The 23,266-nt window shown below is 46.0% G+C and overlaps 1 long non-coding RNA gene across 1 annotated transcript; it reads right to left on the bottom strand.

Annotated features, from left to right (window-relative positions):
- Nucleotides 1–1,495: 1,495 nt before the first annotated feature.
- On the bottom strand, nucleotides 1,496–9,539 carry LOC123393205. The gene is made up of 3 exons (XR_006607942.1): nucleotides 8,824–9,539; nucleotides 4,386–4,523; nucleotides 1,496–3,688 (listed from the first exon to the last, which is right to left on the bottom strand). It is a non-coding gene; the product is annotated as an uncharacterized LOC123393205 (long non-coding RNA).
- Between the last annotated feature and the right edge of the window lie 13,727 nt (nucleotides 9,540–23,266).

Here is a 23,266-nt window from a genome sequence, read left to right as displayed (position 1 = left end):
GCAGTTTTAGGGAGTGTTTGTTCCCTGAGCATTTGAGAGCCAAAGGTGCCTACTACTTCCCTGGGAACAGCTGCAGCCAGGATTGGCGGGAAGGACGTTCTGTCTTCTGCATGATATCAGTGCTCCTGGCTCCTCAAAGAGAAGGGTCTGGACTACACCTGAAGATGACACCTTTGGCCTAGACCCAGCCCCCTTCACAGAGCTCCCCGGCTGGCAGCCTGAGGAGAGACCTCCATCTTTTGGGCTGCAGATAGCATAAGGAGGCTAGAGTAGGAGGACACAAGTTAGGGCATCTCCCTGGAGGGATCCCAGCCATACCCCAGGACTTTGCAAGGCCTGGAGGTGCCAGGTAGGAAGGTGGGAACAATTAATGTCTTGGTAGAAACCAGGTCTCTAATTGTGGCAATTATTAAGCCTTTCTGTCTCAGGGCTCTACACAGTCCATTGTTTCTTTGCCACGTGGCTCTGTCAGGCTCTGCCAACAGGAGACTACAGGGCTGAAGGAAGAACTGGAAGTCCCTCTTCTTCTTGTTTGCTGTCCCTGGCATGCACCTCTCACTCTGGTTGGGGGCAGCAGTTGATTCCTGACCCTTCCATGCTCCCAGGAGCAGCCTTTTACACTCAGCCAGAAGGACAGCACAGCCAGACAAGCCCCTCATGCATGGGTCCCTCCTGCAAGCCTCTGTTTTGATAACCGCCCCATCCTGTTTCCCTGACCACACCCTGCCTGCTACAGGAAAGCAGACACCACATGCAGCCTCGGCTTGTGGTGATTGGGGATATCTAAGATAACTACCCAGAGGCAGGGGGGTCTTTAGTCCTAAGCCCTGTGAGTCAGAGGACTGGTGCAAGTAGTTGTTGAGCACTCCGCCCCAAATTGTACTGGGTGTGGTGCAAGATACGGGACATTTAAACTCTGGTCCTCACCACCGAAAAAGCTCAGCGGGAAAGAAGGGCTTCCTAAGTCCACATGCAGATCCAAGAAGGGACAATTTGTGAAAGCCAGAATGGTCCAAAAGGTCCTTATAGTCTACAACCCGCAATTCGCTCCTGGGAACTGAGTGCTTGGGTGTACCACAGAACACATACAAGAAGCTTTATTCCCAAAAGCCTGAAGAAGGAAACAACCCAAATGTCCATTAAAAGTTGAAAGAATTTCTTTAATTGTCTGATATTCATACAATAGAATATAACCTAGCAGTAAAAAATAGCAATCAATTTCCATAGGCAATAACATTCACAGATTCAATGAGAGAGCTTGCAGACATGTTAGGAATGCTCTATGGCTTGGTCTGAGTGGTAGTTACAGTGGTAGTTACAGTGGTAGTTACAGGGAGACCATTGCAGGGCTTGATTCCAGGACCCTGGGATATGCAAATAGAGAGTTATTGGGGCACTTGGGTGGCTCAGTCGTTGGATATCTGCCTTGGGCTCAGGTCATGATCCCAGGGTCCTGGAATCAAGCCCTGCAATGGTCTCCCTGCTCAATGGGGAGTCTGCTTCTCTCTCTCCCTTCCCCCACTGCTCTCTCTCTCAAATAAATAAATAAAACAAAAACCAGAGAGTTATTGAGTTACTTGCTAAATTTCTGTGTACTTTGTTGTACATACTTTATATCTCAATAAAAAAGTGTGTGAAGAGAAAAAATAAATTGCTCAGACATCCGCTATCTGGTTTGGGTTCTCCTGCAGGCAGATCACGAGACTGGAGTTGGAGGCATATGATTTATTATTCTGAGGTACAAGAAATGTACCTGGCTGATAGGAAGTGGAACAGTGACAAGGGGAAGACTGAAGGTATGCTGGGAAGCCAACTCTCAGCTCTGGTAGCTGGGCTTACTTCCACAGGGAAACTGGGAGAAAACTCACTTCAGAATTATCCCATGCAAGGGGCGAGAGACCTGGGGTATTTATACACCTACTCTGGAGAGGCACAGCTGGAAGGCCACCCAGGAGGTGTGCAAGTGTACTAGGTCTTATGGCCTGCAGGCTGCTGGGGCCAAGGGAGCCCTTGGGCAGCTGGAAGTCAGACAGAGCACCCAGAAAGGACACAAGCGGGACATGACTGTGTCCGTCACACAAATGTCCCATTTGTAGCTCCCATCAGTTTAGAGAAATCACCATGACAAACAATTAACTCTGAATTCTCAAATGGTCTTGAAATAAATGTGCATTTAATTCCATTATCCCTGTCTGCCCACATCTGAATACTGGAGGCACTGATGTGTGGGTGAGAAATATCATTCACGTAGATTCTCGGGGCCCTTGCCACGATCCCGGGATCTCATGGAGGGTCTGTGGTCCCCAGGATTCAGTGTGTCCACCACTAATGCTCTTTCAGTGGTGGAACAGGCCAGCTGCCCCCAGGCCGCAGCTGTTAGGGCTGGGGTTTGGGACCCATAGCTCTGTAAAACCCCCTTCTTCACCTGAATATAAAGACACATTTGGTATTATCAGTGTCTAAATTAAATGCGCACCAGTGCTAGACTGAGGAGGAGAAAAAAAGTGCTCCTTATTTTTAAAAAATGTTTTATTTAATTATGTAAGAGAGAGAGAGCATGAGAGAGGGAGAGAGAGAGCGTGCACACAAGCAGGGAGGAGGTGCAGAGCAGAGGGAGAAGCAGACTCTCTGCTGAGCGGGACTCGATCCCAGGACCCTGGGATCATGACCTGAGCTGAAAACAGATGCTTAACTGACTGAGCTACCCGGGTGCCCAAAAGTGCTCCTTATGTAGTCACTGTTGCCCTCACTAGCACAGAACTGTGGCTCACCAGCCCCAAGAGAGCCAGCCCTGCAAAGGCCATGGCCACCTTTTTTGCTCACAGCTGCTGGCAGGAAGCACTTCAGCACGGCCGAGGGGTGCCATGCACACCCGCCACAGTGCTGTCTCCGAAGTTCTGTGAAAACCTGAGTGTTCCGCGAACGGGACCTCCACTGGCCTCTCCCAGCCTCAGACCCAGCTGTGAGCCTGCCCGAGAGCAGAGGCAGGGGGGTCTCGAAGGGCTGTGGAGCAGAGTGTGTATAAGATCTCTGCTGACCCCTTGGTTTGCAGACACTCCTTCTGTAATTTTGATTACCCCTCGAGCCTCCATTTCTGTTGGTGGAGGACCTACTGATCTTGGCAAGTCAAAGTAAATTCTAGCTACTTGCCATTGAAAACATGCTTGCTTTACAGTAGCTCTTCAGATAATTTAGGCTGCTCAGGTGAACCCCAGGCTTTAGTCTTGGGCAGTCCCAGAAGCCCCCAACTTTCGGTATGGCCACTCTTGTCAGCCCCTTGCTTGGCTTTGGTGACGTTCTCCATCGGCAGCACCCCCGCCCTTGTTCTGATCTCGCTTCCAATCCATCCCACAGCCTCGGCCCACAGGACCCCCACCCCTCAGGGACCCGGTGGCTGGCATCATGGAAACCTCCCTCCCAGGCACCCGGAAATACTCACAGTCTTCATTTCCAGTCTCCAACTGGGCTGGAGAGGGAACATCCAGGGTCCCATTCAGAGCTGAATGCAGGGTCCACCTTCTCTCTTGCCCTCCGCTTGCATTCTGCGGCCTTCAGTGTTTCATCGGAACAAAGAGGCCATCCCCTCATGTCTGGCTTTGTGGATCAAACCTGAGACCCCAGGAGGGGTCCCACAGTTCAACCATATACACACGGCTTACATCTGCACGAGCTGGACCCATTCTTCATCCTACAAAATTCAATTTAAAAACCACTTTAAGTTCTCTTCCCTCTAAGTCTTTTCTTCTGCTTGAAGTATCAAAAGAAAACAGTGTCCCTCATGCCTATTTTGTCTGTTACAGAACATTTTTCTCATTCCCAATTCCCTATCTGTGTACTAAGGGGAATTTCTCTTACAATGTCTAACCCAATGCCAAAATAGGACGGCCACCTTGAACCCGAAGGATGGCAAAGTTGGACAGACAATTAAATAAGCTAGAAGACGACATATATGCAAACAAAGGGACAAGAGGCAACAGAAAAGGCCGGGCAGCTGGGGTGAGGAGCAGGGAGCTGAGGAGAGAAGGCAATGAGCAGAAACTAGTGACAAATACCTCTGTGGACTCACGCGCCTGAGTCGTCGCACTGGGGACCCAGGCGGGGTGTTTGTGTTTGGGTCAAATGAGCCCTCAGTTCTCCCCCATTTGTGGAAGTCCACAGAGCAAGAGGAAGTTGACCCTGGTCACCCACCCAGAGCCTGGGGAGGATCCTTCCTTTGCCTTGCTGGCTTCCGGGAGTCCCCACAGTCCTTGGTGATCCTTGGCTTGTGGCTACGTCGCTTCCACTCCACCCGCCCCCCTCCTCCCTGTGTCGAATCTCCCTTTGCCTCCCCAAGAGCTCCTGTGATGGCACCGAGGGCCCACCTGGATAATGCAGGATGATCTCACCTCAGGCTCCTGAACTTGATCACACCTGCAAAGTCCTTTTTCCAAACAAGGTCACGTTCGCGGGTTCCGGGGATTAGGACGTGGACATACCTCTAGGGCACCATTTCACAACCAACGGTGCCCTCGTCACTCTCCTGGCTGGAATGCACCACAGAGAAAGGAAAAGAAAAGAAAAATCACGCAAAATGCAAACTTCACCCACCAGACAGTTCTACAGAGAGAGAAGCGTGGGCGGGGAAAAGTGTTCATGTTTCCATCGCTGGGACCGTCTGTGGCACAAGAGAGAGTCCACCTTCAATCTTCACGTCAACGTGTGTTATTTCTTTCTTGAGAGAAACAAAAACGAACAACCAGTGTTGCTGAGTGAGCGAGCTCAGGGACGGAGGAGCTGGGGGCTGGCTCCATGCCCCTGGCTCGCGGTGACCCGATCCAGCCCCGCCGGCCTCCCCTCTGTCTCCCACCAGCTCACTTCAGCTCCTCCGGGCCGAAGGGCTCCCCCAGCCCTCGCTGGAGTGAAACTGTCAGTGCCCCCATTTAAAACCCATGTGGAAGGCTCATAAATCACACCCTCGGAAAGCTCACTCCATTATAACTCAGCAGAGAACAACTCTGTTCAGAGATTTAAATAAATGTGAGTGCGTAGTTGGCTGTTTGTTTCTTCAGCCGGGGTCATGTGTAAGAGGGTTCTGCATGCACTCTTTCAGCTATTCCTATTACAAAAGCCAGGAATGATTTTAGACCATCTCTCCAAATACAGCAGTCTCGATTGTCAGATTCAGCAAGTGGCTCAGAATTGCAACGAGTGTCCCCTTGGGTCCTTGTAAGCAACAAAATCAGTGTCCCAAATTTTGCAATTAGAGCTTCCTTCCTTTGGACTTGCCCCTGGTCAAAACACTAGTATTGTTGCAAAAGGCCACGCTTGAAGCATGGTTTTATTTCTACATTTACCCTAACATTTTATCAGAGCAAGTCTTATGGGAGTAAGACTTATGGGAGTGTAGGATAGTCCACTGGACAGGACAGGAGGACAACACAGAGGCTACAAATGAGTAATCAAGGGCTTGGCTGGTCCCAGGCAAATGCCTGGAGAGGGTCCCTTGTGATTCTAACTTCATAGGTGAACTAAAAATGTAACCTTGTGTACAAGGATATGTTCTTCCACTAGATCCCCATCTGGTAGGCACCAAAGCTCCTCCATTTATGAGCAGGGTGAGATCTAAGAGGGTACACCCAAGCCCATTTGTTCCCATCCAAAGTTACAAGTTACCAAAGTGTGTATGTCCACATAAGTTGAGTTGCACGGAAAAGCGGTCTCCAGACCATGAAACACTAGTTGCCTTGAGGCTGACTTGCTCCCCAGCAAGATCTCAGACATGATGTATTTCTGGAAGTGGAACAGATTTGCAAGGATGTGATAAAATAGACAAAAGGAGGGCATCTGGGTGGCTCAGTCGTTAAGTGTCTGCCTTCGGCTCAGGTCATGATCCCAGGGTCCTGGGATAGAGCCCCACATCGGGCTCCCTGCTCCCAGGGAAGTCTGCTTCTCCCTCTCCCACTCCTCTGCTGTGTTCCCTCTCTTGTTGTGTGTGTTTCTCTCTGTCAAATAAATAAATAAATAAAATCTTTTAAAAAAAAATAGACAAAAGGACACAGACAGACTGACAGAGAAAGCTGAGTCTTTCCTGGAAGTTTGGGGGAGGGGACAGGGAGGGAGGGGACAGATGTGTGTCACCAGGCTTCTGTGACTAGAAGCTGAGTAGGAACCACCAAGGACCAGGGAAGGAATGCTCAGGGGTTGGCTTAAAGGCAGAGCGATGAGATTGGGAGAACTCAGAATCCGAGTGGCAGGAACTAGCCTAAACCTAAAGTGACAGGGAGGGGTGGGGCTGTTCTGAGGCAGGATCCCCTAGGGGGACCGAAATCTGAGATTCTTACTGTAGGAAAAAAAAAAAAGTCTTCGAAGGACCGCTCAGTGCTCTGGCATGGGAGAAAGGGGGCTTCCATCTATTGGCAAAATCAGATGTAGATTCTCTCTGGCGGAAAGCTTCCCAAATTAGTTTGCAGGAATCCCACAAATTAAAATGAAGCACAACCTCATAAACAAAAATCAACAAATACTTGGGAAAGCAAGTCGTTATGAATGAAAGGTAACAGAAACAAGAAACAACTTCAGAATCCCAAGGAAATAGATGTTTCTATGGTAGCAACTGGCATGCAGAACTATGAATATGAAACATCTAAAGGAAAAAGGATACATTTATAATGTGTGAATGAACAACAGGAGTATCGGGCGAATTGGTAGAGCCAGGTCGGGGGTGGGGAGGGTCGGTGAAGAACAAACAGATTGTCTAAAAATTAATAAGATAACTGTTGAAGAAAAAACCCCAATGGATAAGTTAAACCATAGATTACACTGTTATTTCTTTAAAAATTTTACTTATTTATCTGAGAGAGAGAGAGAGAGCACAAGCAGGGTGGAGGGGCGGAGGGAGAGAGAGAAGCAGATTTCCCAGTGAGCAGAGAGCCCGACACGAGAAGGGCTAGCACAGGGGTTGGCAAACTCTGGCCCAGGTGCCAACTCCAATTGGCCACCTGTTCCCATAGAAAGTGTTATTGGGGGGCACCTGGGCAGCTCAGTCATTAAGCATCTGTCTTCGGCTAAGGTCGTGATCCCAGGGTCCTGGTTCAAGCCCTGCACTGGGTTCCTGCTCAGCGGGAAGCTTGCTTCTCCCTCTCCCACTCCCCCTGCTTGTATTCCCTCTCTCATGGTGTCTCTCTCTGTCAAATAAATAAATAAAACCTTTTTTTAAAAAAAAGAAAGTTTTATTGGAATACCCCCACACATTGGTTTATGTATTACTCATGGCATCTTTCACATTATAAAGGAGTTAGGTACTTGTGACAGACATTGTATGACCTCCAAGCCCAAAATATTTACTCTCTGGCTTTTTACCCATTCCCCAAAATTGCCCCGGTCTAACATATATATGAACGTGAACCCAGAAGAAAAATATAGGAAAAAATATATTTTAAAAATATTGACTAAAATTTCTGGAACAATTTAAAATGTGAAACCGTATACCCAGAGAGTAGAATATTTTCTCAGCAGGGTACATAAAAAGAGTCATGCTTGCTATGTAGTTTGAATTGTATCCCTCAAAAAGATATGTCCAGGTCCTCATCCCCCCTACCTATGAATGTGACTTCATTTGGAAATAGGGTCTTTGCACATGCAGCCAAGTTCAAGGATCCTGAGTGAATTCATCCTGAATATCAGATGGGCCCTAAATGCAGTGGCTGGTGTCCTTACAGGAAAAAAAGTGGGAAAGAGATAGAGAAAGGGGTTGGGTGTCAGAGACACAGGGAAGAAGCCACGTGAAGACAGAAGCAGAGATTGGAGAGCTGCTACCACAAGCCAAGGGTCAGCTGGAGCCAAGAAGCTGCTAGAGACCTTTCTTGAGAGTCCTTGGAGGCTGCACGGCCCCGTTGACGTCAAGCCTGGATTTCAGGCATTTGGCCTCCACAACACTGAGAGAACAAGTTTCTGTTGTTTTGAGCCACCTAGTCTGTGGCGATCTATGATGGCGGCCCTAAGCCACACATAGATTCTGTTTAGTTGGGCAGAATAAAGATGACTCCAAGTTTATTGTCATTCTCCATACCAAGAGATGTTAAGCACCTTCTATCCTCTCGGGGCACCTGGGTGGCTTGGTTAAGTGTCTGACTGTGGATCAGGTCATGATCCCAGGGTCCTGGGATTGAGGCCCACATCAGGCTCCACACTCAGTGGGGAGTCTGCTTCTCCTTCTGCCCCACCCCTGCTCATGCTCTCTCTTTCACTCTCTCTCTCTCTCTCTCTCTCTCTCAAATAAATAAATAAAATCTTCAAAAAAATATTATCTTCCATCCCCTTGAATCTGGGTCGGCCCATGACTGTTGAAACCAACAGAGTATGGCAGAAGTGATGCCATGCCAGTTCTAAGCCTGAGACATCAGAAGTCCTGGCAGGTTCTGCCTTTACATCTTCGGGAGCCTTGAGCTGCCTCACGGGAAGTGCTGACAAAAGTAGATGGAGAAGCCAGAGGAGAGAGAGGGAACCAGGACTCCATGGAAAAAGAAATGCCCAGTCCCCCAGATTCAAGCTGCTCCAGCCTTCTAGATGCCCCTGATACCCAACGTTCTGGAAATTAGCCTCCAGCTTTGTTTCCCTCCTGTCCCATCCCAGAGCCTGGTTCTTCAGTCTAGAGACCCTAGTACCTTCTCAATCCCAGGCACTCACCCAGAGGCAGCTCTCCTCAACAAGTCCTACCAGGGGCTCCTGTCACAGGTGGGTGAACCATCTGGATGTCTCAGCCTGGTCGAAGGCCAAGAGGACTACAGCCCCAGGAAAGATTACATTGAGCCGAAGAGCCACCCAGCTGATCCCCAGTCTACTCACAGAACCACAAGCAGACGAGGTATCAGCCAACCTGAGAAGGATCTTCTTGCAGATATAGGCACTACAGGCAAAACCATGTCGAGATGCACGGTGGGTTCTCGGATCCTGTTCTCAGTAGATGAGCTGACAATAATAAATTATTTAGACAGATATGAGTAGGAGATTTACAGAGCATCCAGACAATAGTTAACTCTTAGGTCTTAGTATCTAGGACTCCAATTTTGTTAACCACACGCAAGGAGTGCTGCTTCTTTTTCTTCTTCTTCACCTTGTTTTACACCTGTGTAAATAAAACTACAAATCAAATAAAGAAAATATCAAGTTAATGAATATGGAAATGAAAATATCATAAAAACAAACCCATGTGGTTAACTGTGTGCCTTAGGGCCAGAAACTTGACCACTAGGTGGAACTGTAGAAACAAAACAACATCTCATTTATGGGTAATCATGGACATCTCAGGCCGTGAGGAGAAAAGCACCTCAGATCTGAGACAAACAAACTAAAGCAGGGTCAGCAAAATCAAGGGAACCTTGTGACTTCCCTGTAAGGTACTAACTGCCAAGAAGAAATAACTTGATCCCAGACTTTTGTGATGCTGCTGTTTGGAAACTGGTCAGGATCCTTGTGGATGTGAGAATCATGTGAAATATTTGCTGTTTTTCTTTTTTTAAAAGATTTTATTTATTTATTTATTTGACAGAGAGAGATTACAAATAAGCAGAGAGGCAGGCAGAGGGAGAGGGAAAAGCAGCTCCCCATTGAGCAGAGAGCCTGATGCGGGGCTCGAGCCCAGGATCCTGGGATTATGACCTGAGCCAAACGCAGAGGCATAACCGACTGAGCCACCCAGGTGCCCAAAAATTTTGCTGTTTTTCTACTGTGCACAAACTAACTATAATCTCAGTAGCCTTGGTAGTTTTTTTTTCCTTTAAATTCCTGTTGCATTTTGTATGATAACCTCAAGGAGAAAATATTGACAAGAAAGCAAGAGTAGGATCTGAAAGGAAAATATGAGAATTAAGTGAGTATCTATGCTGGACAGCCATATTACTCCCTCTCACTCCCCAGAACATTGGATAAAAGGTGTTTTTTAATCCAGGCAAGAAACTGGACGATTTGTCCCTGAAGAAACTAAATAGGTCCAGTGAAAAGACACAGGTATTAACAATTGGAACCCCCCCCCCATGAGAAAACCAGATAACCTCTCAATCACCCTACAATGAAGCCCCACTACCCACATGTCCCACCTACATCTATAGGGCTTCCAATCAGAGTTCTTTTCTGACATGCAGACAAACCAGCATCTCTCCCTTTTGTTTTTGTTCTCCATGTTTTCCTCTGTTCTGTTTTTTTGCTTTGTTTTGTTTTATCAAATAAGACATCATCCTCTAATATCATGTTAGCCACTTTTTTTTCTAGCATTCTAACATGAGATGGCAAAAAAAAAAAAAAAAAAAATAGAAAAAAGAAAAAAAAGACAAGTGTGGGAGCAGAAGAAAACATCAAGAATTTATATAGCAAAATTCTCCAAGAGAATATAGTACATCTATAAAACAAGAATAGGGTGACAGATAATAAGGCATAGCCAAAGAACAAGAATGAGGTCCTAGAAAGTAATGATGTATCAACTAAAATGAAAAATCCAATGGTTGGATGAGGAGAGGTGAAAAAATATCCCAGAAAGTAGGATAAAATATCAAAGAGGTAACTAAGAGAAGAAGGTATGAATGAAAATCAGAAAACCAATGCAGAAGTCAACATGCAACAACAGGAATTCTATAGAAGACAGATAATACAAAGAGGAAGAAATCTTCAAAGGAAGAATTCCCACAGGGCACCTGGGTGACTCAGTGAGTTAAGTGTCCAACTCTTGATTTCAACTCAGATCATGATCTCAGGGTCGTGGGATTGAGCCCCACAATGGACTCTGCTCAGCATGGAGTCTGCTTGAGATTCTCCCCCTCCCTCTGAAGCCCTCCCCTCACTTGCTCTCTCTCTCTCTCTAAAAAATAAACAAACAGATAAAATGTTTTTAAAAAAGAAGTTTGTAGACCTTAAAAAAAGAAAGAATACTCACAACAATTGTCATCACCAAAGAGCATGATTTTCCAGATTGAACAGCCCAGAGAGAATCCAGCACAATGAAGGGGGGGGTGACCCCATCAAAGATTAAAAAACAAGAACACGTAACTTTCAGAGAGGCAAAAACAGTACAATTTTTAGGAATTAGAATGACATCAACTGCTCAATAGCAACATTAGAAGCTGGAAGACAGTCAAGGAATACACTCACAGTTCTGAAGAAAAATGTCCAATGTAGAATTCTGTAATTAGTCAAACTAGCAACTCAAGGAGGAGGGAAGGATGAAGACACAAATATGTGAAATCTTAAAATTATGTCCTCCCATGCATCCTCAGGAAGCTAATTAGGGTGTGCTTTACTCAATGAGAAACAAGCCAAGGAAGCCAAAGGGAGGAGAAGAGAGAGAGGGCAGAGGGAGAAGGAGAAAGAGAGAGAGAGAGAGAAATAACGCATGGGAGACACGGGGTGTCAGAGCCTAGTAGGGTTTGATGAGAAACAAGGTTTTATACGTCCTCAAAATAGTTCCCTCACAAATACTTATTAATGAAAGAGGGAATAGGATTCTTTTATGGTAGACAAGCCTTAATCAAATGATTATAATTAAGTATAATTACAAAAAATAAATGATCATATCACCTTAATCAAATTACCAAATTTAAAGTTAACAGGCAACGAAAGTCATGCACCCCTGGGTGAGAGATGTGCTGCCTGGATCTAATCAGGAAAAACAACAGACAGAAAGGTTGAGGGACTGTTTCAGATTAAAGGACGCAAATGAGACACGGCAGCTAAATGCAACACATGATCCTGGATTAGATCCCGGACCCAGGGTAGGGATGGCGGGGGAGGGGGAGTTACAAAGAACATTATTGGGAAAATTGATGAACAATGAATATAAATTCTGGATTAAATAATAGTACCAGGGTTATAACAGTAAATTCCCTAGTTTTAATCACTGTATTGAAGTTAGGGAAGGCACTATTCTTGTTCTTAGAAAATACACATTGAGTATTTGGGGGGCAAAAGGGCATAAGGTCTCCAATTTATTTTGAAATGATTCAGAGAGAGAGACGAGTGAGTGGGTGAATAGTCGAATGGGAGGAGAGGAAAACTAGTGGTGCATCTAGGTAAAGGGCTCACGGGGGCTTCTCACACGATTCTTGTAACACTTCTGTAAGCTCGTAAATCTGTAAAAAGTAAAAGTTACAGAAAGTCTCATTCTTTTCATTCAGAGTTCATGTCCATTAAAGCTTGCATTTTATGGTTAAAAATGTAGCTTTACTAATCATAAACTGAAATGTGTTACCTGTTTTTAAAAAATAAAGTAAAACGTGTTAACTATAATTGAATTAAAATGTACCAAACTTAAAAATACATAAATAAATAAAATGCAAAGTACCTGAGAAGTTAAATAGTATCCACCCAGGTGTAGGCTGCAGGCTAATCAACTTCCCTATGCCTCACTTTTCACATCTGTAAAATGGACTAATAACAGTACCTATTAGTTTAGATGACAGGTTTTGAGGACTAGGTAAGGTAAAATGTGTAGCATCCACTACACACACACCACACACACACACACACACAAGCTCACTCCGAGAAACATACCCTCATAGACAGAACTCCTCCCTTGCTCTGGCATCTCAGACCTCAGCACACAAAGTGATACTCTGTGACTTATTCATGTATATGCCTGATATTAAGAATCTTATTCAGGGGCCCCTGGGTGGCTCAGTCAGTTAAGCACTCGCCTTCAGCTCAGGTCATGATCTTAGAGTCCTGGGATTGAGACCCGCAGCAGACTCCCGGCTTCTCCTCTCTCCTCCCCACTCACGCTCTCTGTCGCTATCTTTGTTTCTCTGTCTCAAATAAATAAAATCTTTAAAAAAAGAAAAAAAAAGAATCCTTTGCAGCAAGAATGTGACAAGAGCCCTGTGTCGTTCTGACATGTTCCACTGGGTCTTTTTCCCCCCATTGATTTCTTTACATTTCTGAAGTGTCCCCAAGCAGCCGTTCATACAGGGAACAAAGGCGAGCTTCTGGGCATGTCTGTCTCTAAACACAGTACAAAGGAGCAGGTGGGTGGGGGCAGACTAAGAGGCACATCCCTCAGTCACTGCGCTTCCGAAAGCGATGCACCTGAGAGTCACCTGGTGCTCTGCGACATGAGCCTCGAATACCGGAAATGCCATATTTGAGTTCTATTTATGATGAAGTGTCAGAAAAAAACTTTGTGCGAAGAATGACTACAAAAACCGGATAAGAGACAAGAAGCAACTGTCTGAGAACATAGAGAGCAGCCCAGACGGGCCGGCTTTATCCTGCGGAGATCCTGGAGTACAGAGAAATGCATGGAGGCAGAAGCCAGACTGACCCTACTTTCTCCCTTGGAACCTTCCAGCTTGAAGCACTGACTACGTGTGATGAGTGAAAAGTGTTGGGGTCGGTCTGAGGTTTGCATCGGTCTCATGGAAAAAACTAAATGAGTTTAGGACAGCCAAGACAGCCAGTGTTTGAGGTGCAAAAATCCCAGGAAAGAGAAAAACAGTGGAGATGAGAACTTGACATTCTACGTGGCTTTGGCCTGCGGTATATGCCGTACGGAGGTGACACACAGATCGGGAGGTGGCTTGTCAAGAGGTTAACAATCTAAGCGGAGCTATCGATGGTTTAGTGGATTCAGTAGTGTACCTCCCAAAATCATGGCCTCCCAGAACCGCAGCAAGTGACCTTATTTGGACACATAGTTCTGTTAGGATCTTGGGGTGAAAGTATCCTGATTTAGAACGGGCCCTAAATCCAATGACTGGCGTCCTCAGAAGAGACAAGGACACAAGGCAAGGCTGCGGGATGGCGGAGGCAGAGCCTGGAGGGACCCGAGCACAAGCCAAGGAACCTGAGGGTCACCTGAGAAGCTAGAAGAGGCAAGAAAGGATCTTCCCGCCGATCCTTAGAGGGAGCATGGCCTGGTGGCCCTTGATTCCTGGCCTCCGGAACTGGGAGAGAAGATATTTCTGTTGCTTAAGCCACCAAGTGTGTAGTAATCTGTTAGGGCAGCCCCAGAAACCTGCAAGCAAGGGAAAGCAGGTTCAGTGTGAACTCCAGGCTAGACCTTCTCAAGCATGAATATTAGAGAAAAGTCCATATGGAATGTGTAGAACAGGGCTGCCCCAGTGGGTTGGGCCTCTGCCTTCAGCTCAGGTCACGATCGAGCTCGGTCCTAGGATCGAGCCCCGCATCAGGCTCTCTGCTCAGAGGGGAGCCTGCTTCCCCCCCTCCCGACTGCCTCTCTGCCTACTTGTGATCTCTTTCTCTCTCTCTCTCTCTCTCTCTCTGTCAAATAAATAAATAAAATCTTTAAAAAAAGAAAGAAAGAAAGAAATGTGTAGAACATGGCGTAGGGAGCTAACACAGGTTCACTGCATCAGGGAACACATGATGGAGAGGATGGAGAGAAGCAATACTGGAAGACAGACCAGCTGAGAAGTCCCCCAAATGGACAAAAAACATCAGAGAGGATAAATTATGTGTGGACAAACCAGTCAAACCGATAAAAACCAAAGGCTGACAAGGCAGAGGAAAAAAAAACATCATATTCAAAGGGGGAATAATTATGCAGACAACTGAATTTTCAAGAGGAATAACAGAAGCCAAAAGATACTGAAATTGAAAGAACCCTATTCACTCCAGGGGTGAAAACAGCCTCTACCAAAACCCCGCAGCAAACATCAGAAATATCCCAAGCTTCCCCTGGAGACCAAGGATAAGGAAAGGATGTCTGTTCTAAGCACTCCACTTCAAAATTGTATTGGAGGTCTAGTTACCCCAGTGGGCAATCAATCAATAAAAGATACAATGATTGGGACGCCTGGGTGGCTCAGTTGGTTAAGCAGCTGCTCAGGTCATGATCCCAGCGTCCTGGGATCGAGTCCCACATCGGGCTCCTTGCTCAGCAGGGAGCCTGCTTCTCCCTCTGCCTCTGTCTGCCTGTGCTCGCTCTCTCCCTCTCTCTCTGATAAATAAATAAAATCTTTAAAAAAAAAAAGATACAATGATTGTAAAGCATGAAAATGTAACTATCTGCAGCCAACATGCCTTTGGGTGACCGAGGAAGTGCCCTGTCTCCAGTCCCTGAAGCAGTTCGCAGGTGTGTCCTGGCATTGCCTCTGTGGGATGCCCTTAGCTGTGGGTTCCAGCAGCAGGTCCGTGGGAGGAGACATGGCCGGCTCCATGGAGCCCCCTGGGGCCCCGGCGGAGTCTATGGTTCCCGTGGCTGGAAGGAGGGCCGCACGCAGGCTCACTGAGTCCCATAGTGGGGCCCTCGGGCACCTCTGAGGTCTGTACTCACCCTGAAAATACACACATCCCCAGCGGCGAAAGTGACAGTAAATAGCAAACAGTACACACAAACACATATCATGGTGACAGATGGAAAGACCACAGGAAAGAGGAAAAAGATGTATAGTTTTATTACCTTCAATGTCAGTTTTTCCCGCTTTTTGAACAAGAGGTCTCACGTTTTTGTTGTGCACTGGGCCCCGCAAATCCTGTAGATGGCCCTGCGTCCCTTTATTCCTCAAGGCACGGCCTAGACCAGCTGAAGTCTCAGGGATAAGAGAGGGGGAAGCGGGAGGCCACACCCAAGTGATCGAACCCCGGGGACTGTCGTCTGGAGAAGGTCCGGAAGTCACCTCGCAGCCCCGGCTTTGGTCTCTAATGAACTCCTGAAACCGGGCTCAGGGGCCGGACATGAGCAGCTGAACTATCCATGCTCTCCTTCAGATGCGTCTTTAAATCTCCAGCTGGCTTGGTCTGCATTTCTTATTTTCAAGATTTTATTTGTTCATTTGAGAGACAGAAAAAAAGGGGGGGCAGAGGGAGAGGGATAAGCAGACTCCCCGCTGAACGCAGAGCCCGACACGGGGCTCCATCCCATGGCCCTGAGATCATGACCCAAGCCAAAATCAAGAGTCCGTCACTCAACCGACTGAGCCACCCAGGCGCCCCAGTTTGGTATGTGTTTCTAAAAGATAAGCACATTTCGAAAACAGATGGTCACAGTACCATTATCATACCTACAGGACGGACAGCGATACTTTGTCAACATCAAATCTGCAGTCTGTGTTCACATTTGCCTGGTTTTCTCCTACATTTTTACGAGGTGATTTTCCTGCGTTCAGATGCCAAGTTTCTAGCTTGCATGTGGGTCATTTGTCTCTCACGGTCCTTCCATCCCGAAGTTCCCTCCCCGCCTGCCGCCCCCTGCCCCGCTGGCCTTTTATCCTTACCATTTATTTGTCAAAGAAACTGGAACGAATCGCCTATAGTCTTCCACATTCTAGATTTGCTGGTAGCAGCCCCTGATGTCTTTTAACGTATTTCTCTGTCCCTGTGTTTCCCGAAAACCGGTAGATGGTCTAGATTCAGAGTTCATGTTTCTCGGCAAGGCTCTTTTATAAGGGATGTATTTACTCCATCAGGAGGCAGGTAAGTTCTCTGAATTTTCCTCAGTGCAGTCTCCATCTCTTTCCCTCGGCCTCCTCAGGCCCCCTTCTGCCCCCAAAGTTAGCAGCCACGGACAGGTAGGTGATAGGTGATGAAATCCATAACTTAATCAGAAGTTTAAAAAATGGTATCCTAATTCCATCCTCTCTTCTTTTATATTAGTCAGACTATTTCTATGGAGACAGAATTTCCCCTGTTAACCATTTGTTTACCTGGAGATGTAAATCGGACGTATTTCCAGCATACGTGTTCTTTACTATTGTTTTTTTCCTTCACAACTGAATCCACAATTGGATAGTTCCATTTCTTGAGCTGTCTGGTTCAGTCTAAAGACCCACATTATCACAACATCTGATGATTCCTTTCTGAGTCTTTCAGATGCACTCACGGGTTCTGTGATTTCTTGTCTTCATTTTCCACTAACTTTTCTTTTTTTTAATATTTTTAAATTTTTTAAGTAATCTCTACTTCCAATGTAGGGCTCGAACTCACAACCCCAAGATCAAGAGTCCCAAGCTCTTCCGATTGAGCCAGCCAGGCGGCCTCACTGACTTTTCTTAATTCATTAGGGAAGGATGCAATAAAATATTCAAAGAATTGAGCAGACCTCACCGAACAAGCCAAGAGCACAGCATGCTGCGTCTATACCGTGCACTAGCCGGGGGACCACCACCAGGCAGCAGTTCAAAATCATCTTTCGTCCCCTAAGGCACCGGAGACCAGGTGTGATGGGTTATGTCCAGCGTACGAGCACACGCTGAATAAAGTCAGGTGCGTGAGAATCAAGGGCATGTGTGACCTGGTCATAGAAGAGGCACAGATCCTCTCAGAAGGCTCTCAGATGCTCGCAGGCATCCTGAATGTTGGATTCGGGATGGACATTCAATCATCTGCCAGACGGCCCTACCCCAGGGACACCAGGGCAGCTGTGAATGACAGCTGGGACATTCCTCCTCCTGAAGGACAGGAATCCCCCTCAACCTGGAACTTCCTCATTTTCTACCGGGGTACCAGGAGAACCTGGGAACGAGCATGGCTCTGTGGACACGCACTTCCTGAATCCAAGTAGTTGATATTCGCCCTGCGCGTCTTCCTACTCAGAATATCCAGGGACGTGCAAGTATTTTGTTTATTCTATGCTTATTACTTTAGCCTTTTAGCATTTGACACTGTGAGTCGAACTCATGTTTAATGAATGAACCCTGGGAAAATGTGACTGATGGGACAAATGACTGAATTTTTTTTTTTTTTTAAGGGAGAGTTCGTAATTTTCAGACTAGACTCAAAACGGCAGAAACTGTCTTCGAGTGAAAGCAGCGGGAGCAAGTCTCTGCAAACTGAGTTAACTCACCAAGGACTGTGCAGGAAAGGACACCTCTCTGAGTGAGTAATCTTGGCTTGTGCTCCTCCTGACCCATTAAATTATACAAGGGCATCAGTCACTGAAAGCTAAAAATAACACTTCGCGGGGCTTGCCAGAGAGTTCTGGTAGCTCCAGTGGGAACTTTCCATGCTCTTATGACAGACCAGCATCCACTGGTATAGCCATAGGAAAAAAATAAGAATTGAGTTTCCTGCCTTGGTTTTTCTAGCAATTGCCACGTGGACAGCCTGCTTGGCCTTTGATGATAACCCCACTCTGGTCACATTGATTTGGCAAATATTTACTGGCCATCCACTGTGTGCCTGGTACAGCGCTGGGGGCTAGGGGTAAAGAGGTGCATGTGACGGACAGAACATGGGCCCCAGGGCCATGAGATCTGGCCCCTAGACCAGCCTCAGTACTTACTGGCCGTGTGGTTTGGAACCAAGTCTCAAAAATCATGTCGGCCCTAGGCATTGGCAGGGATCCTAGTAAAAGCAACACTCCACGCTAAGTTAGTAAGAGCTGGATTACATCCCAGCTCTGTCCCTCACCAACTGTACGGCAGGAACCTGTGGTCACTTAGAAACAGAAAGGAAGCAGCAGCCGAAGGAGATTGAAGAGAGGTAGGACGGAAATCACATGTTATAATTTCTTCTTCTCTTTACTCAGGTGTACCTTTCGTGTATCAAATATAACAGCGCACGCAAGTCTGAACTACACCGCTCGATGCATTCTTCGTACCAATCCCATGTGACTACCACCTAGATCAAGATATGGAACATTCCCAGCACCCCAGGAGATACAACTTTGAAAGTGAAAAGTACCAAAAGTCAAATCTCGGGACTTACGTACGGTTCAATGTCCATCCTGCCAGCTTCGGAGCCACTTTCCAAGCGGTGGAGAGGAGTCTGCAGTCTCTCTTCCCATCCTCCTGCTGACCAGCAGTACTACTTAAGGGCTGGTCTGCTGGACACGGGGATGACACTGTCAATGTCTCCTGGACATTGAGGCTGTGAATCCGGCTCTGAACAGAGTCGGACTGTGTACTAAGCTAACTGGCCCATCGAGGGATGCAACCCACCATCTTGCCCTCTTCTGAATATAAAACTCAGAGGTACTAGTCGCCCCAGCCAGACTTTCTTTGTTGTAAACTTTACTAAATATTTATCATAAAATGACTACATGGTCAGAATAAAGGTTGGAGGGGAATACCAGTATTATCCTCAGCAGCTGAATGACAAAAACAACTTAAATGTTCATCAACAGATCCATGGAGGAACCAAACGTGGACTATCCCCAGCAGATTCTGATTTGCTGGGGAACCTGGGTGGTTCAGTGGATTAAAGCCTCTGCCCTCAGCTCAGGTCATGATCCCAGGGTCCTGGGATCAAGCCCCGCATCGGGCTCTCTGCTCAGTGGGGAGCCTGCTTCCTTCTCTCTCTCTGCCTGCCTCTCTGCCTACTTGTGGTCTCTCTCTGTCAAATAAATAAATAAAATCTTAAAAAAAAAATATAATTTGCTGTAAAAAGGAATGAAGTATTCATACACACTACAACACATATGCTACAACTTTGATGCCATTATGCCTAGTGAAATAAGTCAGACACAGAAGACCACATGCTGTATGATTCTATTCATATGAAAGTCCCGAGCAGGGAAATCCAGAGAGAGAAAGTAGGTTAGTGATGGCTTAGGGCTGGTGGTGGGGGCAGGAAGATAGGGATTTAATAGCCAATGGGTATTTTTTTGGAGAGGGCAATGGAAAAACTGACTGTGGAGATGGCTGTACACATCTCTGAATGGACCAGAAACCACTGAATTGTACATTGTAAATGGGTGAATAGAATGGTCCGTGATTGTATCTCAGTAAAGTTGCCTTTTTAAGAAATGAAGGGAACAAAAAGTAAATGGAAAGATTATTCACAGTCTTTCTGCCCAAAGATACTCATGATCAATGCTTTGGGGGATATCTTTCTGGTGCTCATCTCCCTATAGTTCTATTGTTTTTTGCTGATGATCACACAATATTTCATAGTATTGGCACACTCTCCAACATATGTTGGTCAGGATTTAGCTGCCAATGAGAGAAAGTGGTTTTTTTAAGGCAGAAAGAGACCTGATGGAAGAACTTCGGTGCTTCTGGAACTACTGTTAGTCCTGGAGGAGAGGCTGGCTCTCCAGGGTGGAGAACACATCAGGAAGGGTTGGCTGAACCCGTAATGCCCACGTGAACTACCAGCCAGGGATGAGAAAAACCACCATTGGCACTGCCAACTTCAGCACAACTCAACTGGGCTCCATGCTGACAGACACACACTCACACACACGTGCACACACACACCAAAAACATATTCACTGGGGCGCCTGGCTGGCTCAGTCAGTGGAGTGTGCTGACTCTTGACCTCGGGGTTGTGAGTTCGAGCCCCAAGTTGAGTGTAGATAGACCTTCAAAATAAAATCTTAAAAACGTATTTATTTATTTTAGAGAGAGTGAGAACAGGGAGAGAGGCAGAGAGAGGGAATGTCAAGCAGACTCCCTGCGGACCCAGGAGTCTGACTTGGGGTTTGATCTCGTGAACTATGAGATCATGACCTGAGTCAAAATCAGGAGTCAGATGCCCCACCAACTGAGCCACCCAGGCGCCCCTACAAGTAAGCTCTTAAAATAAAACCAAACAACCATATTCACTGATCGTGCCAACCAGCAGAAACCACAGAGGTGTCAGAAGTGTGACTTCCACTTTAGTTCTCAAAGAAGTGCATCTTATGGTCACACTTAATTCACCCCAGGAACCCTAGCTGCCAGGCAGCCTGAGAAATAGGGCTGCGCGCTAGCATCCATACTCCAGGAAGGTACTTACCATGCCGTGTTGTTATAAACTTACCATTTTTAATAGCTACATAAGTTTCCATTAACTATATAGATGTATATCAATCCATATATAAGGATATACATCTATATAGTATATAGAAATTTATATTATTGGATCCAATATATCAGATATTCATCCATTTATATATAGATAGATAAGTAGATCTATTATACATAAGTATAGATAGACTGTTTATTATTATATATGTTATATAGTATATATATATAGACTGTGATTAGATATTAGGATAGACTGAGCTTAATATTATCAGTATTAATATTCCAAAGCTTAATAATAAAAATAATGCTCTAATGATAATGCCAGGAGTAGCAGCTACGGTTTACTGGATACTTCCTTTGTCTAGGCAGTAATTGAGGCCCTTCACATTCACTGTATATGTCTTTGTTTTTTTCGTTAAGCTCATAACCTCCTTAGGAGGTAGCTCTTAGCCCCATTGTACAGATAACAAAACTGAGGCATAAAGAGAAGTTAAAGCCCGAGGTGACACAGCAAAGCTTATGCCCTTAACCATTACACAAATACGCATGAAAAAAGGTCTTTTTCATTGTGGAAATGCTTTCTATATCGCAAATAATCAGAAACAGAATTAGTGATTCAATACCTGGGGACATGTCGAAGGCCTCTGGCACATAGTAGCAGGTCAGAGTCTTCATCAGAGCATTATGGGGACTGAGAATGACCTCCACGGCAGGAGCTCACTGTTATCATGCAAATGCCTGGCTGGGCGCCTGGCACACTGTGGCCACCCGAGGGATGTTTCCCCAATGAGTAACAGCTCCTGAGCAAGCAGGGGTGCGTGAGGGCTCCCCGATTCAAAGAACTGCATTCCTTTCATGGGGTAAAGTACAAGCAGCTTCTAATTCAGTCCAGCTCTAGTCCGCAGTGAGTAACGAGTGCCCAGAACACACAGCCCTGATCTGTTTCTTTCAGCCGCCCTCATGCTGAGTCATCGAACGGCCCTTCACTTTGTTGACTGTGAAGATTCTAAAATGACCAAATAAGTCACACCACATGCATCCGAAGGACCACGCATGCGGCTGGAAAGTGCATTTGTTCTTTTAGGTATATGCATGGGAGCATTTTTTAACAAGTGCAACTCCTTCCTCGGCTTGGATTATTTAAGAAGTCGACTGTCTTATTAAATGCTGATTCTCCGTGGAAACATTAGCAACGGACATGCATTGTCCCAGTCCCAATGCCCGAATAAGACCGTAAACCTGATACCCTCGCGAGCTGCCTCACCAGTGGAGGCCACTTTACAGCCCTCAGATGCCCAGCTCTACTCTGCTGTCAGGAAGCAGCTGTACCCACCTAACTAACTACCAGCTTAAGAGGTTCATAATGCTGAAACCTCGGGACCTCCACATACTGCTTTCCCGGCAGAGCAAAGTTCCATGACAAGATGGTTTGTCTTGGAAGAGTCACCGCAAAGGAGCCAAAAAACCTGCTGGACATCAGCTGACCTATAGCCAGGTGGGTTTATATTCCAAAAGATTCATTCTGTCTTTCCAACTCTGTCCCATGGGATTGCCACCGTCTTTATCTCCTTAAAAAAAAAAAATCCTAAGATGATGAAAGACACTCCTTTCAGAGCTACCTTACCTACTTCTTGGACTGTACTATTCAGGGGTCTTTGGAGGGATGGAATTATAACTTTCATTACCAATGTAGAAATACCTAGAAGGGCGCCTGGTGGCTCAGTGGGTTAAGCACCTGCTTTCTGCTCAGGTCATGATCCCTGTCCTCCACCTCCCTCCGCCCAACAGGCTCCCTACTCAGCCAGGAACCTGCTTCTCCTTCCCCCCTCTCCAGCTCCTGCTCGCTCTCTCTCTACTCTTTCTCTCTCTCAAATAAATAAATAAAATCTTAAAAAGAAAAGAAAAGAAAAGAAATAAACTGGAGAAAGCAGGGATGTCCTTTGGCTGCTGTCCCACTGCCGCTCTCACATCTAGAAGCTCTATCAGGTCCTCCTGGCACAGAGTAGAGCTGGGAGGCAGTATGACCCAACCAGACCTTAATGATTTTATTTCTTCCACATGGCCAGAGAACATGTTTGAACATCACTTGCCATAATTTTTCTGGTGATTTCTATGAATCATTTTTTTAATTATGAATAATGTCTTTTGAGACACTCCTTAGAAATTTCACCCCAAGTTCCCTTGACAAACATCCCATAAAGTATCTGAAATAAAGCAGCTTCCACGACCAACACAGAAAATCAATGCTAAAGCATGAATTCCTAAAAGATCCATTAGTCAACTTTGCAGGGAAGGGAGCTCAAGATTCACACACGCAAAAAGTTGCTGAGAAATACAAGAACAAACAAAACCAGAAGAAGACATTTACTGTCAAATAACATTCAAAGGATTTTTGTACAAATGCAGATCTTCTAACTACAGATGGAGTCTTTTTTTCTTTTTTCTTCTAGCTGGAAATTTTCTGTGTCTAAAATTATTGCCTTTCTACCCTCAGCTGAAGGTTTTCAGCTCTTTGAGGATCGGCTATGCCTATGGCACAAATGACCCTATCCTCTTGGTTCAATCCAGGCCACTCAGAAATTAAAATATTTGTGTAAGATAGTGAGCGTGAATTT

This window comes from Mustela putorius, unplaced genomic scaffold (assembly GCF_011764305.1).
Source record: "Mustela putorius furo isolate JIRA1106 unplaced genomic scaffold, ASM1176430v1.1 tig00000765_pilon_pilon_pilon, whole genome shotgun sequence".
Taxonomy (NCBI): Eukaryota; Metazoa; Chordata; class Mammalia; order Carnivora; family Mustelidae; genus Mustela; species Mustela putorius.
Note: the sequence above shows the minus strand (reverse complement) of the source record. Positions and strands in the feature narration are given on the sequence as shown.